Source organism: Ambystoma mexicanum, chromosome 8 (assembly GCF_040938575.1).
Source record: "Ambystoma mexicanum isolate Mex_15411 chromosome 8, UKY_AmexF1_1, whole genome shotgun sequence".
NCBI lineage: Eukaryota > Metazoa > Chordata > Amphibia > Caudata > Ambystomatidae > Ambystoma > Ambystoma mexicanum.
This window is the reverse complement of record NC_090929.1, coordinates 1,349,911,735-1,349,929,404: the sequence shown is the minus strand read 5'-3', so window position 1 is coordinate 1,349,929,404 and position 17,670 is coordinate 1,349,911,735.

Below are 17,670 nucleotides of genomic sequence, written 5' to 3'. Positions count from 1 at the left end.
AGTGCAAGAAGCGTTGGGATGACCTCAAACGCAGCACTAAGGCCAAGCATGTATCTAATTACACCATGACTCTGGTGACTGGCGTTGGGCCACCACCTGAGGAGGATGACCTCACTCCGCACGAGGCACTCGTTGCGGAGTTCATACCAGAAGAATTGTCCAAGGAGTGGGAGAGATGCAGGACTTTGATGCCCAGTCCAGTGAGTGTTATTGCGTGTATGTGCAGCCCATGTGTGGTTTGCCTGTGTGATATGTTGTGCTTGACTGCCACTACATGCTATGTGTACATGGTTCTCATGTGCTAGTCATGCAATGCTTCACAGATGCGTGCTTGCTGTGCAGGATGGTGGACATGTAGAGCAAACAGGGACTGTCCTCATCACCACACTTGCACCCTACTCACATGCTAGTCACCCAGATGCCCCTCCGGTCAATGTTCCTGCTCTCTGGCCCTTCTGCATGTAGCCAGGGGTGGTTTTACTCTCAACACTGGGACTATGTCATTTCATGATTGACGTGCATGTGTCCTCTGCCTGCATGCGGGTACTCCATGTGGGCATGCCCCCTTCCCCCTGCACCCTCCCTGCACCTCAATTACACCATTGCACTGTTGCCGTACTGCAATGGCCTGTTCAAGACTCCTGTGTACATGCTAACTCCCACCAGCTAATCTGCCAGACACATGCAGTGGGGTACATCCTCTGCCCTTCATGCAGGGTGTCTCACTTGGACTGTGCAGATGGCAGATGCTCCACAGGGACATGAGTGCACATTCATGCTCCATGTGCATTCCATGCATGCCCCTATGTGTCCTTGCCTGGATGATCATTGTAGTACGTGTCTTTCTTCAGCCATCCCATGCCCACTCTGGCCCTGTCCTGCATCACACACATGTTTAGGGTGTCACAGTCTGTGTGGGGCACAGTCCTCCCCCAGTTCCAGGCCCACTGACTCTGTCCAACTGGTGTAGTGGCTTTTGTACACTCGGGTGTACTACTGAGGGTTCGTCATGTGTCCTGCTTACTGTCCCATCATCATCTGCTGTGTTGTCAGTTGACCCAGATGATGCCATTGTTGCTAGTCAACACTGTCTGCCAATACACAGGTCTCTGGTCAGCCTTTTTCTACCAAGCAAGGCATCCCTGCATTTTCACTGGGGGGGGGGGGGGGCTTTGCTTGTAGCCATGCAACCCATTGCATGCACATTGCACGTGATGCCAGAACTAGCCCTTCCGCTGGCTTCACGATTTTTGATACACATCATGAAGTACTTGTTCATGTAGATAGTGAGTAACGTACACATGTTCTGCACTGCATCAACCCGCTTCTGAGCCGTGTAACACCTTTCTACATGCCTACTCACTGATGCAATGTCAAATTGACCAGGCATGCATGGCAGGTTCTCTTTTGTGTGTGACATGTCTGCTTCATGTGTTGGCTGTCTGTGAGATGTCTATGTGTATGTGTGTCATGTGCTTCTAACATGTGTACTAATTGTTTTTTTCTCTCCACTTTTCAGATGATGACACAATGGAGCCAGAGGATGGTGTTGTCATGCCAGGCACAGGGTTGTTATCACAGCCACAACCAGGCACAAGTGGGGCTCATTGGGTGGTAGACCATGAGGACCCACGTGTGCTTCAGACCATCTTGTCTTTGGCTGGCAATGAGTCCAGCCCAGATGACCACTCTGACAGCCATGTCGAGTTGGATGCGCATCAGGTCCATACGTCAGGGTTGAGTGATTCTGATGTGGACACTCCTCTGTCCGCAACACCTGCACTGAGGGGCCAGACAGTGGTGGGACCTCCGCCTGTGGTAGGTCGGGACGCAGGGTCACCCTCCACACCAGTCGCTGATGTGCCTGGGGCATCGCATAGATGGAGACATGTAGTCATGCAGCCGCGGGCGGTGCCAACCCAACGAGGATGGCCGGTCCTTGGGTCCTGCAGGTGTCAAGCCCAGCAACGCGGTGGCCGTGCACCACCGAGGTATACTGAGTGGGAGCAAGACATGAATGCCAATTCACAACGTCAGGGGGCATCACTTGATAACATCGCTGTGAGCATGGAACGTGTGGCCCAATCCGTGCTCTCCCCTGCTAGGCAGGTGCTTTTTCAGCAGCAGGTAGCGCACTCCGCGGCCCGCTCGCTCAGGCTGGGCATGGCTGCCTCAGACAGGGCACGCCAGGCTGAAATGTCTCTGCGTCAAGCAATTGCTGCTCACGCAGAGGCACACATGAAGGCCATGGAGGGTGAGTATGCTTCCCTCCGATCAACTCTGGGTGTCCTCTTGATGTGCCAGAGGGAGCGGTCAGAGGAGAGGTTTGAGCAGCTTGAGCGTACCATCTCGGCTGAGCTACGTGCTTGCCGGGAGATGCATCAGTTGTCCAGCCAGACCACGCAGGAAGAACTCTGTGTTACACACATTACCTTGCAAGAGGAAGCATGTGTATCACGGGAGGTTCTGCATGCAGACCTGCGTGTCATTGCCGCACAGAACCAGGCTCACCCGTCCGGCAGACTTGCTGCCGACGAGGGGCAAGCTGCGCCTAGGCGTGGTCAGGCTTTTGTGCCACGTCCTCCTTTACAGGATGAGGCAGACTCGGACGTCGAATTATCTTCCACACAGGTCATAGTGTGCAGGCGTTGAGCCCATGTAGGTTTTTTTTTTGTCTCAACATCATCGCATGTGGGTGCTGAGGTGCACTCTGTACCTCCCCCTTCCTGGGTGCCTCCCCCGGGTCGTATGTGGCCATTTTTGATTTTTGCTTTTAGTTTAGTTAGTTAATATTGACTATTTGATAGTTATTTTAATTAGGTTATGTAGGTTGTTCATTGATAGTTTAACTAGTTAATATAGTTAAATATTGTTTGTCTATTGTGCATTCACGTGACAGTCTTGTGCTTTGTGGCTTTTGAAGGCATCCACTGTCTGTTCCAGCTTGGCCCTTCAAGCTTGTCTCGTGTATGTGTTTGCAACTTGGGGTCCTGACTAACATAGGTCACTCCTGCTTCCCTTCTCCATGGGCTCGCTAGGATGGTTTGGTGTTACAAAATATTACACAAGGGCTTTGGACTTTGCCCGTAACTGTGGCCTGTCTGCTGCTGTACTACCTGTGTTAACACCCCTAGTGGGGATTTGTTTAGTTTTATCCACCCCATGTCTGTGATCAATTTGGGTGAGTACGTGATTGATGTCTCCATTAATTGATGTGAATTGTGATGTATGTCTTTTCTTGCCTGTATATGTGCTTGATGCACTTCATGCTGTAGACAGTAGCCTGCACCCTTGGCCTGTCAAAGTGACACTGATGGTGGGAGGAGTTTGGATGTAGGTCTGTGACCTGGACCAGTGACAACCAGCATGAAGACACACACACAGGGAACTTTCATGTCTTATTAATTTATTTTATGCCCTTTCTGCAGGAAGATGAGCCTCCAGACTACCTTTGCCAGCAGACACAGGGACGACTAATCCAGAGAACTGGCCACATTCGGCGGTGCAGACGTGTGGATGTGTATGCAAGCAGAGGCACAGGGCTTGTGCGAAGATGTCCAACAGAAGCAGACGTGTTTCTAGGATCTCGAGCCAAGGTGAGCAGCACAAGGGCCGACACCGCAGCCAACCTTCCACCAGGCCACTTGCACATGCATGCTAAGTAGCACCAGTGCTGGGGAGCTTTACTGGGCATTGTTGGAGAAGCACACAGTAGACCTGGCATGCGTTGAGGGCCAAATGCCAAGTGGATTTACAGGTTGTCAGGGGCACATGCAGGGGCCATCAAACATATCCTGGAGTACCCCCTGCTCCATTGAAGCATAGTTACTAGGGTAGTAGCATTCCTAGTCAGATACTGATACAACGCATAGGGACACCCAGCGAGGCACAGACTCGTGGGCAGTGCATGTCATTTGCATGTGCTAATTGCTAGGTGCACTACCTATTGAAATATGCGGCTGCCAGAACACAACTTGTACTGAAGTTGCACCTTGCTATGCGCGTCTAGCAGCTCAGCCAGGGACCATTGTATCATGTGTGACTCTTGACCCATTGGTCTTCCATTTCCCCCACGGCCACATGCGCCTGCCTTACTGCATTGACAGTGTATGAACCATCGGTGGGCCAAGCTAACGTATGCTACAAATCAGAAGACAGGGGTGTTTGTTTGTGGAGATGTCACTTACTTTGGGGCATGGATGGGGTAGTGTGTGTGTGTTGTAATCAAACATTCCGATTATTAACTCACGCTCTCTTTGCAGCATTGAAGTGCTCCTGTTACCAGACCTGAGAGTGCGCAGGCAGGAGGCCAGCACTCACCCCAGATATAAGTCTCTCTTTGGCTTGCATTTGACTATTTTGGTACAATGTGCACGGTGAACATGTTTTTTCTAATTGAGTATGTGTTTTTGTGAATAGGTGTATTTTGCCTACTTTCCCTTGCAAATCCACATCCACTCTCCTGCCTCTCTTTCCGGTTATTCTGATTACCAACGCCTGTCCATGCTACATATCCCTGACCCTCCTTCCCCGCCGGGGTCTCAGAGGCCTGTGTAAGTTTGACCTTGCAGGCGCACATACCACAGAGGGGGTGGTTGGTTCGTGCCACTCCTGCACCTGGACACCAGAGCTGTGAAACTACCCATCAGTTGTTGTATCATCATTGTATGTTATGTACCGTAAATGGTACCCATCCTGTTGGACCATTGTTCAACTGTGCTACCTTGGTTGTTCTATCATTGTGCTTGTACATGTGCTTTGACATTTCCTGCTACTTCAAGTCATCTACTGGAGACTCTTCCTGGGTTTTTTGGTGCCTACAGGCTTTTTCCCTGGTTTGTGGGTTTGGCTACTTGGAGTTCTCTGCGATTTGGTATTTTTACCAGTCAAGGTGGCCTCTGAGGGGGCTGGACCCTATTTACGTGCAAGCTAGAACATGGAGACCAAGGGGTAGGGTGATCCTGTAGCCAGGTAGACTTGAAGGAAGAAGGCTACATGCCCCAGAGACAGTTGTTCAGAAGGTCAAGGTGATGTGTAAGGGAGGGCCTTTTGTTGTTGGACAGTTGGCTTGGCCTACAGTGTTTTGTGCACTCTGACATTGTAATTGTGGGGTACTATGTACATGATGTGTCGTGCTGGTCAATGCCTGTTCCTGTGTTGTGTTTTCTTTTCACATACTGGGGTGTTCACATGGCCAATGTTCACATGTGATGTGTTCAGGACACTGAGGGTCACTTGATTTCACATGCAAATATTGAGTGCATGTCCCTAATGACACACACAGTTGCACAATGATCCACCACACATACAACCACCCTTCCATGGCCACATGTGCACACAGATTGCATTCTCAGGCATTCTCAGGCCCGCTGTGTCCATGCAGCACATGATCTATTACCATTTGTGTATCCTGTACATGCGTCATTTGGTTGTAGATTTGATTAGTCTTTTTCATGTGATGCTCAAGGTGTATCTGCAACACAATGGCTGTGTAAAGTGCTGTGTGCTGAGCAGTGTGTTGCAGGAGACACACACAGAACACAGGTTCGGGAGTAGGGATTTTGCCTTGCCCAATGTGCATGTGAACAGGCATTCAGTGTTGTGTTCATGGTAGGACTGGTGGATAGTATGTGTGTATGGCTTGGTATGTGTGGGAGGCTGTTGGTCAGTCATTTCATCTGATTCCATGTCAGGCGTCATTGTCTTGGGACACTTTCCATTTATCACATGTCACTTCGTATCTTACTGGTCATGTGTTGGGCTTTTGCTATTGCATGCCATGTCATGGTGTGGCAGACAAGGGTGATGTGGGTTGGAAGGGTTTGGGTGACATACCAGGGATTGTCATGGCCTGTTTGGGGGGAGTGGGTCTGATACACACCTTGCATGAGTTCCTTTTTTGGTCACACAGGATTGGTTATGTTTAAGTAGCTAGGGATTCACACAATGTAGCACTTCTGTGGCAACAATCTCAGGGTGGTAAGGTTGTGACAGTTGACTGCCTCTCTGTCATCATCAATTGTCACCTGGTATGTGCCAGGCCTGTGTGCACTCCGCAGGGGTGGGAGTTTAGGTGGAGAATGTGGCCACAAGCTGGGTCCGGGCTGCCTCGCCATGTGCCCGGTCCCCTCCCATAGGCAGCACCTGTGCCTGTGGTTGGGGATGTGGGGGCACCACCATGTCCACCGGTACCTCCGCCGTGTTGCAACATTGTGCAGGACACACGCTGCCACAATGATCCTTCACACTACTGGCGGTGCATATAGTAGCTGCCCACCAGAGCGGTCAAGGGAGCAGAAGCGTGACTTGAGCACTCCGAATGTGCGCTCCACTATGCCCCTGGTTGCAATATGGGCATCATTGTATCTTACCTGTGGTGTGGTGGTGGGTTTCCGGATTGGAATGCCTGTGCTTGCGGCTTTGATAGATGTGCTCAGTGGCCCTAGGTGGACGTAGGGCCACATGGGTGCAATCTATGGCACCGAGCACTTTGGGGAACTGTGCCACCCTGTAAAAGGCCTGGACCACGGCCTGCCTTTCTGAGGGTGTTCTGGGCATGTATATTTGCCTGCAGACTAAGGGGCGTGCAGTGATGATTGCCAACACCTGGTGTAGGCAGCGTGACTGAGTGGCCTGTGAGACCCCCCCACTATGGCAGTTGTCCGCTGAAATGACCCGGTGGCCAAAAAATGCAGGACATTGAGCACCTTCTCCAAGGGGCTCAATGCTTGGGAGCACAGGGTGGGTGATGTAAGGTCATCTTCCCATTCCCTGACGAGGTCTAGGATGATATGAGGTGGAAACCTATACCTGCCATAGACGTGGTTGTCAGGCAACCCAAAAAGGCTGGTCTGTGGAAAAAAAATGCGAGCCCTGGCTATTCTTCTCCTCCTGCGGTGTCCCACAATCAGTGCTGCGACAAATGGGGCATTCATCGTAGCTGTATATATGTGTTTGTTGTTTGCGCGCACTTTTATACTGTTCGCGGGGACGCTTCCGCCTGCCTTCATGTGGTGGACGTGTTGACGCCTATGCGCGTCTTTTGCCGTGCGCGGGTTTCCCGTATTCGAATCCATGAATACGGGTTGTTTGCGTGCGTGTGGGCGTTCCGTGAATTTCCCTGCAGTACTTCGCCTGTTATGCCTTCTTTTTCACGTGTTGTTCCCCATTCCGCGTGTTACGCCCCGTGTCCCGCCCCCTTTTTGGTGTGTGCGCGGACGTTGTGAGCTTTCCCTGTGCACGTCAGGATGTTGCAATGACGTGTGCGCCATATGCGCCACACATGGGTTTGGCGCACATCCCGAGGAAAACACGCGCAGGGACTTCCATGGATCGCACGCATGCGCAGGCACCTGTTTTTTCACGCTTGCGCCAGCTTGCGCCTGCTTGCGCCATTATTTTCAGCACACATTTATTCCATGAATCGGCCACTAAACGACAAAAGTAGTTTGTAAACTTTACAAACCATAGATTCCTGTCCAGTGTGCAGCCACACTGGTCTGCAAGGACATTCATTAGCCACATTTTAGGAACTGCTTACAAAAGCATGTTCCACCACATAAAAATGTTAGCAACACACCATTCGACTATACAGAATCTTGTGCATCGACTATACTATGCAAAAAGACCAGCTCAGATACTCCAAAATTTAAATAACATTCTCCAAGATGGAACAGCCCAAAAACATTTTCAATAAATAGAGCACCTCCAACGTAAATACTTTGGAAATGAAGTTGACTTCGAAAATGTTGTACCTTTAGAACACATTCCCGAAACCCTCATAAACACCAACGTCTTAATAAAGACATACAAAAAAGAAATAGCTACTTTTTTAAAACACATTTGCTGAAATACCAGACCAAATAGGCGTCTGTTGTCACAGAACGTTTTATAAAAAGAGCACAAAAATAGTATATCTTGTCTACAAAATTGAAAACAATGAGGAATCCCAATGGTACCTCCATAGCCCCCTGTGGGAGCTCAGCTGCCCCTTCTGCTGCCGAGGAGTCCACCTCTGACCTCCCCCTCTTGGACCTCCTCTCTGCAGCTGCAGCCCCGGACGTGGCACCAGACACCTCACTCCCCAAAGAGATGGAAACCTGGGAGGGGAACGGGGCCTTGCATTTCTGGCTGTCGGTGGGATCCCTGCCGCTTTGCTCCACAGCACCGGCTCCGCCCTCTTCATCAGTTGACGCTGCAGACAGGGAGAGACAGAACACAGGCATCAGGGCACTGTACAATGGTCTGATACACACATGACAGTTGCATATGAGGGCAGTCTCAAACTTCACACATGGCATCACAATACCCAACACACCTATCATCTGAACCCACAAACATGCGCAAGTTAACAGGACTGTTTCATCTGGCAGTAGCATCCATACACATACAACAGCTTGAGCATACGCAGGTTAACCTGACGTCACATGCAACACGGGGAGTGTCAGATCCATGCACACACGCCACCAGACATACATCCATCTGTACATCGCCACCACCTGTTGCAGTGAAATCAACCCCATCCATGTCACATCTGCCAATCAGCCTCCTACGTGTCAATGTCACATGCATCCATGGTGTATTACAGTGGCACACATGTCAAACACACACACACGCACATGTACATTGTGCACATACATGACGGTGGAACCAGCATCCATGTGTCCCACCACAACCATGCCACAGTACATACACAATTCCGAACATTTGTGTGCCGACACATGTATTTGGCCACCATGCATTTTTACACATACACCATTGATGTGCCTCACACATGAGTGGACTCACATGCGGCAGGCACATGTCCCTGTACATACACATCCATACATGGCCCTTCCAAGACATTATTCCAACCTGCACACACCTGCCCTACCTCCAAATGCATGGCATCCAATGAGTACGCATGTACACTTACCGCTCGACTCCGGACGGGTCATCCTCTCAAGGACCTGGAAGTGGATAACTGGGCGTATGCGATCCAGGACCCTCGTCTGCATGTTGCTCAGGCGGACCCGGCACCCCTCTGCATCCTCTGCCTTCAAGAGGTGCCAGGCCTTGATGAGGGTCCTGGACCTGAAGTCCTCCCAGCGCTTCCAGACGTGTGGAATGTCGCGGACTGCCACCCCCTCCTTGTTGATGGCAGTCACAATGTCCATCCAGATCCTCTTCTGTCCTTCATTGTCGGTGTGCGAACTTCCAAAGAGGGCATCATACTGCCCCAGGACTTGCCACTGGCACTGAAGCTGGTAGCCCTCTGCCTCTCTGGCTGTGGGTTGCCAGTGGTGCCAGATGGTGTTGTGTCAGACATGGCAACCCCCGAGGCAGGTGTGGGTGGGCAACTGGGTCCTGGGGCTGGGCTGTGGAGCGATGGAATACCAGCCGGGAGTCTTCTGTTCCAGCAGGGGTGGTCACAACAACTGCACCGCTGCAGATGGCTGACGTGCAGGCACCAAAAAGCAGGGCAAGTGTTATGCAGGCAGGCTGGCAGCAGCAGATGGCAGGTGGGAGCGTGCTCGGGGCTCTGGTGGGCAGGAAAATGGCCTTCAGGGCAGGAGCGTGGTCTTCCGTGTGTTGTCGCGTGGCCAGCTTGATACGGAGTGACTTGGCACGTGAAAAAAAGTATACGTCAGCGTGTAATTAGAGGAAAGGCCCTTAGTAAGTAAGCACGTCTGTGACATTATGCGTGCGTGCGTTTCCCTCGTGACGGGTCGTGCATGCTATTTTTCCCACTGCAGCTGTGGACACCCCCACCCAGGCTCAGGGTATGCCAGCGCAGGCTCCGTTGGCACTTGAAGAGTCCCTGGAAGATTTCCAGCCGGTCAGGAGGAAGAACATAGGTGCACGGAGGGCTGCTCTGACCGAGACAAGTGTCCCTTGGGCAACAATGTAATCTGCTGCCCTGACCAGCTGGGTGTTGGCAAGTGCAGGGGCAGATTCAGCCAACAACACCTCGGTTGTGAGTCTACCAACCAGGACAGTCGCGGTCAATGACTCTGGCACAGTGGATGTTGCTGCGCAGGGTCCATTCCAGGGCACCTAGCAGCCACTGACGCAAGTCAGGCCTTCGGTCATCCTTCAACCTGCCACTCCCTTGGTTCAATCCACCGGTCCAACTGGCCATACTGATCAGGGTGGAATTCGCCAGCCGGGGTCCGCGCCACTATCCAAGAGGAGGAAGGTTGCATCTGCAGCAGAGGCTGGGACCCCAGACACAGCCACGGCCTCCTGCACATCAAGGAAGGAGCCTTTCTGCAACCAGGAACTGGACTCCATTGTGGACTACGTGTGGGCCCACAGACGTGACATGATAGTGGGGCTGAATTGTTAAACTACGGCTGCCCATCGGAATACCCACTTGAAGCATGTCGCGGATAATGTGAGTGCATTCGACCATGAGGTGCGCACAGCTGCCGAGTGCAAGAAGCGTTGGGATGACCTCAAACGCAGCACTAAGGCCAAGCATGTATCTAATTACACCATGACTCTGGTGACTGGCGTTGGGCCACCACCTGAGGAGGATGACCTCACTCCGCACGAGGCACTCGTTGCGGAGTTCATACCAGAAGAATTGTCCAAGGAGTGGGAGAGATGCAGGACTTTGATGCCCAGTCCAGTGAGTGTTGTTGCGTGTATGTGCAGCCCATGTGTGGTTTGCCTGTGTGATATGTTGTGCTTGACTGCCACTACATGCTATGTGTACATGGTTCTCATGTGCTAGTCATGCAATGCTTCACAGATGCGTGCTTGCTGTGCAGGATGGTGGACATGTAGAGCAAACAGGGACTGTCCTCATCACCACACTTGCACCCTACTCACATGCTAGTCACCCAGATGCCGCTCCGGTCAATGTTCCTGCTCTCTGGCCTTTCTGCATGTAGCCAGGGGTGGTTTTACTCTCAACACTGGGACTATGTCATTTCATGATTGACGTGCATGTGTCCTCTGCCTGCATGCGGGTACTCCATGTGGGCATGCCCCCTTCCCCCTGCACCCTCCCTGCACCTCAATTACACCATTGCACTGTTGCCGTACTGCAATGGCCTGTTCAAGACTCCTGTGTACATGCTAACTCCCACCAGCTAATCTGCCAGACACATGCAGTGGGGAACATCCTCTGCCCTTCATGAAGGGTGTCTCACTTGGACTGTGCAGATGGCAGATGCTCCACAGGGACATGAGTGCACATTCATGCTCCATGTGCATTCCATGCATGCCCCCATGTGTCCTTGCCTGGATGATCATTGTAGTACGTGTCTTTCTTCAGCCATCCCATGCCCACTCTGGCCCTGTCCTGCATCACACACATGTTTAGGGTGTCACAGTCTGTGTGGGGCACAGTCCTCCCCCAGTTCCAGGCCCACTGACTCTGTCCAACTGGTGTAGTGGCTTTTGTACACTCGGGTGTACTACTGAGGGTTCGTCATGTGTCCTGCTTACTGTCCCATCATCATCTGCTGTGTTGTCAGTTGACCCAGATGATGTCATTGTTGCTAGTCAACACTGTCTGCCAATACACAGGTCTCTGGTCAGCCTTTTCCTACCAAGCAAGGCATCCCTGCATTTTCACTGAGGGGGGGGGGGGCTTTGCTTGTAGCCATGCAACCCATTGCATGCACATTGCACGTGATGCCAGAACTAGCCCTTCCGCTGGCTTCACGATTTTTGATACACATCATGAAGTACTTGTTCATGTAGATAGTGAGTAACATACACATGTTCTGCACTGCATCAACCCGCTTCTGAGCCGTGTAAAACCTTTGTACATGCCTACTCACTGATGCAATGTCAAATTGACCAGGCATGCATGGCAGGTTCTCTTTTGTGTGTGACATGTCTGCTTCATGTGTTGGCTGTCTGTGTGATGTCTATGTGTATGTGTGTCATGTGCTTCTAACATGTGTACTAATTGTTTTTTTCTCTCCACTTTTCAGATGATGACACAATGGAGCCAGAGGATGGTGTTGTCATGCCAGGCACAGGGTTGTTATCACAGCCACAACCAGGCACAAGTGGGGCTCATTGGGTGGTAGACCATGAGGACCCACGTGTGCTTCAGACCATCTTGTCTTTGGCTGGCAATGAGTCCAGCCCAGATGACCACTCTGACAGCCATGTCGAGTTGGATGCGCATCAGGTTCATACGTCAGGGTTGAGTGATTCTGATGTGGACACTCCTCTGTCCGCGACACCTGCACTGAGGGGCCAGACAGTGGTGGGACCTCCGCCTGTGGTAGGTCGGGACGCAGGGTCACCCTCCACACCAGTCGCTGATGTGCCTGGGGCATCGCATAGATGGAGACATGTAGTCATGCAGCCGCGGGCGGTGCCAACCCAACGAGGATGGCCGGTCCTTGGGTCCTGCTGGTGTCAAGCCCAGCAACGCGGTGGCCGTGCACCACCGAGGTATACTGAGTGGGAGCAAGACATGAATGCCAATTCACAACGTCAGGGGGCATCACTTGATAACATCACTGTGAGCATGGAACGTGTGGCCCAATCCGTGCTCTCCCCTGCTAGGCAGGTGCTTTTTCAGCAGCAGGTAGCGCAGTCCGCGGCCCGCTCGCTCAGGCTGGGCATGGCTGCCTCAGACAGGGCACGCCAGGCTGAAATGTCTCTGCGTCAAGCAATTGCTGCTCACGCAGAGGCACACATGAAGGCCATGGAGGGTGCGTATGCTTCCCTCCGATCCACTCTGGGTGTCCTCTTGATGTGCCAGAGGGAGCGGTCAGAGGAGAGGTTTGAGCAGCTTGAGCGTACCATCTCGGCTGAGCTACGTGCTTGCCGGGAGATGCATCAGTTGTCCAGCCAGACCACGCAGGAAGAACTCTGTGTTACACACATTACCTTGCAAGAGGAAGCATGTGTATCACGGGAGGTTCTGCATGCAGGCCTGCGTGTCATTGCCGCACAGAACCAGGCTCACCCGTCCGGCAGACTTGCTGCCGACGAGGGGCAAGCTGCGCCTAGGCGTGGTCAGGCTTTTGTGCCACGTCCTCCTTTACAGGATGAGGCAGACTCGGACGTCGAATTATCTTCCACACAGGTCATAGTGTGCAGGCGTTGAGCCCATGTAGGTTTTTTTTTTGTCTCAACATCATCGCATGTGGGTGCTGAGGTGCACTCTGTACCTCCCCCTTCCTGGGTGCCTCCCCCGGGTCGTATGTGGCCATTTTTGATTTTTGCTTTTAGTTTAGTTAGTTAATATTGACTATTTGATAGTTATTTTAATTAGGTTATGTAGGTTGTTCATTGATAGTTTAACTAGTTAATATAGTTAAATATTGTTTGTCTATTGTGCATTCATGTGACAGTCTTGTGCTTTGTGGCTTTTGAAGGCATCCACTGTCTGTTCCAGCTTGGCCCTTCAAGCTTGTCTCGTGTATGTGTTTGCAACTTGGGGTCCTGACTAACATAGGTCACTCCTGCTTCCCTTCTCCATGGGTTCGCTAGGATGGTTTGGTGTTACAAAATATTACACAAGGGCTTTGGACTTTGCCCGTAACTGTGGCCTGTCTGCTGCTGTACTACCTGTGTTAACACCCCTAGTGGGGATTTGTTTAGTTTTATCCACCCCATGTCTGTGATCAATTTGGGTGAGTACGTGATTGATGTCTCCATTAATTGATGTGAATTGTGATGTATGTCTTTTCTTGCCTGTATATGTGCTTGATGCACTTCATGCTGTAGACAGTAGCCTGCACCCTTGGCCTGTCAAAGTGACACTGATGGTGGGAGGAGTTTGGATGTAGGTCTGTGACCTGGACCAGTGACAACCAGCATGAAGACACACACACAGGGAACTTTCATGTCTTATTAATTTATTTTATGCCCTTTCTGCAGGAAGATGAGCCTCCAGACTACCTTTGCCAGCAGACACAGGGACGACTAATCCAGAGAACTGGCCACATTCGGTGGTGCAGACGTGTGGATGTGTGTGCAAGCAGAGGCACAGGGCTTGTGCGAAGATGTCCAACAGAAGCAGACGTGTTTCTAGGATCTCGAGCCAAGGTGAGCAGCACAAGGGCCGACACCGCAGCCAACCTTCCACCAGGCCACTTGCACATGCATGCTAAGTAGCACCAGTGCTGGGGAGCTTTACTAGGCATTGTTGGAGAAGCTCACAGTAGACCTGGCATGCGTTGAGGGCCAAATGCCAAGTGGATTTACAGGTTGTCAGGGGCACATGCAGGGGCCATCAAACATATCCTGGAGTACCCCCTGCTCCATTGAAGCATAGTTACTAGGGTAGTAGCATTCCTAGTCAGATACTGATACAACGCATAGGGACACCCAGCGAGGCACAGACTCGTGGGCAGTGCATGTCATTTGCATGTGCTAATTGCTAGGTGCACTACCTATTGAAATATGCGGCTGCCAGAACACAACTTGTACTGAAGTTGCACCTTGCTATGCGCGTCTAGCAGCTCAGCCAGGGACCATTGTATCATGTGTGACTCTTGACCCATTGGTCTTCCATTTCCCCCACGGCCACATGCGCCTGCCTTACTGCATTGACAGTGTATGAACCATCGGTGGGCCAAGCTAACGTATGCTACAAATCAGCAGACAGGGGTGTTTGTTTGTGGAGATGTCATGTGCCAGGCCTGTGTGCACTCCGCAGGGGTGGGAGTTTAGGTGGAGAATGTGGCCACAAGCTGGGTCCGGGCTGCCTCGCCATGTGCCCGGTCCCCTCCCATAGGCAGCACCTGTGCCTGTGGTTGGGGATGTGGGGGCACCACCATGTCCACCGGTACCTCCCGCCGTGTTGCAACATTGTGCAGGACACACGCTGCCACAATGATCCTTCACACTACTGGCGGTGCATATAGTAGCTGCCCACCAGAGCGGTCAAGGGAGCAGAAGCGTGACTTGAGCACTCCGAATGTGCGCTCCACTATGCCCCTGGTTGCAATATGGGCATCATTGTATCTTACCTGTGGTGTGGTGGTGGGTTTCCGGATTGGAATGCCTGTGCTTGCGGCTTTGATAGATGTGCTCAGTGGCCCTAGGTGGACGTAGGGCCACATGGGTGCAATCTATGGCACCGAGCACTTTGGGGAACTGTGCCACCCTGTAAAAGGCCTGGACCACGGCCTGCCTTTCTGAGGGTGTTCTGGGCATGTATATTTGCCTGCAGACTAAGGGGCGTGCAGTGATGATTGCCAACACCTGGTGTAGGCAGCGTGACTGAGTGGCCTGTGAGACCCCCCCACTATGGCAGTTGTCCGCTGAAATGACCCGGTGGCCAAAAAATGCAGGACATTGAGCACCTTCTCCAAGGGGCTCAATGCTTGGGAGCACAGGGTGGGTGATGTAAGGTCATCTTCCCATTCCCTGACGAGGTCTAGGATGATATGAGGTGGAAACCTATACCTGCCATAGACGTGGTTGTCAGGCAACCCAAAAAGGCTGGTCTGTGGAAAAAAAATGCGAGCCCTGGCTATTCTTCTCCTCCTGTGGTGTCCCACAATCAGTGCTGCGACAAATGGGGCATTCATCGTAGCTGTATATATGTGTTTGTTGTTTGCGCGCACTTTTATACTGTTCGCGGGGACGCTTCCGCCTGCCTTCATGTGGTGGATGTGTTGACGCCTATGCGCGTCTTTTGCCGTGCGCGGGTTTCCCGTATTCGAATCCATGAATACGGGTTGTTCGCGTGCGTGTGGGCGTTCCGTGAATTTCCCTGCAGTACTTCGCCTGTTATGCCTTCTTTTTCACGTGTTGTTCCCCATTCCGCGTGTTACGCCCCGTGTCCCGCCCCCTTTTTGGTGTGTGCGCGGATGTTGTGAGCTTTCCCTGTGCACGTCAGGATGTTGCAATGACGTGTGCGCCATATGCGCCACACATGGGTTTGGCGCACATCCCGAGGAAAACACGCGCAGGGACTTCCATGGATCGCACGCATGCGCGGGCACCTGTTTTTTCACGCTTGCGCCTGCTTGCGCCATTATTTTCAGCACACATTTATTCCATTATTCGGCCCCTAAATGACAAAAGTAGTTTGTAAACTTTACAAACCATAGATTCCTGTCCCGTTCCAAGCTATAATGCCCCTTCAACCAAAATTAACCGTATGACCTCCATCGGAGTTACTAAAGGGCATCCGTGGCAAAGTAGTATATTTGCCGTTAGATCTAAAAGAACATGTACAAACTCTAGGCGTACAATGACCAATAGATCAATCTTTGATTATACTAGTTATTGGTGTGCCAACAAAAGACAAGCAAATTTGGCAACAACTAGTCAACGTACACAAAGTTAGACAAGCCGTACAATATCTAAAAGTAAACAATGAATGCTACAAAAATATTAACATAGAGGAACACTTAAGAGAAACCAGACAAATTATTCAAGATTCACGAGCAACTGACAATTCGAACGTGTAGATCCTGTTACTGCAGTTAACATTTTAGACCAGTATACAATTCAGTATACAATTCACCTACTACATGATAAAGACACCACTGACAATGCATTAGAAACATATCAAATGCGTCAAGCCAAAGGATCCCCAATGAGCATAATGGAAAAAGGTGTAGACGCACGTTATTTTCCTCTACTCTTTCCTACAGGAAAAGGAGAAAGATATTATGAATGTTCCATGCAAATTAGTGCCTCAGAATATCGCTCTTTAACAATGTATTCTGAAGAGCCCAGATTCAGACAAAATTTTGAATACATTTTCCACCTCCTCTTTGAAGGTGAACTAGCAACTCTATGTTATGGAGTTGCACACACATTAAAAACAGGCTCTAACATTGTAATCATGTCCCCTACCCAGCTGCTTCAAAAAATAAAAGACCAAGAATACGTTTTGCAGTCAAGTATCACAAATCTCTTGGCAAACATGCGTGGTACAAAAGAATACTGGTTCCGATGTCACGCTGATGTACGTTGTATGATAAGGAACTTAGGCTCACCCACATGGTTTGTTACTTTACGTTGTGCAGAGTATACATGGGATGTTTTACACAACTTCTTAAGCACTGCAAACCAAAATAAAACAGAATAGATATAGAAACACCAGAAGAACTCTGTTCTCTTGACCTTGTCAATGTATCAAGGCACTTTTGCCATAATTTCATTGCCATGCTGCACTTTATTTGCAACAAAACTACCCCTCCGCTCGGAGAAGTAAAACACTTCTTTTGGAGAAAAGAATATCAATCCAGAGGAGTACCACATATCCACATGCTTTTGTGGATAAAAGATGCTCCTAAATTTGCCCATGATAGTGTTGCCACTGTTTTACAGTTTATTGAAAAATACATTACCTGCGGCATCCCTTCAGAAACCTCAGATAGTGACCTAAAAACATGCTTCCAAAAATGTAGTGTGGCAATACTGCTGATGTAGATATTTAAAAAAAAACGGTAAATAGAATAACAAATGTCACTTTGGCTTCCCTAGACCAGTATGCAAAAAAGGAAATAGCTTGATGTCTTCAGTAAGCATAAAAAGCAAATCCCCTAAAAATACTTACAACATTAAAAGGGACGAAGCATGCAAGTACATCAATGATTTCAATGCAATCATTGCCCTCTTGGGGAATACAACCATAGACATACAATTCATTGCAGACAATTCCATTGCAGTTGCAAGAGATGTCAAAGCCTATCTCACAGAAGTGGAGAAAACAGAACTAAAAGACCTCTGGGATGAAATATCATC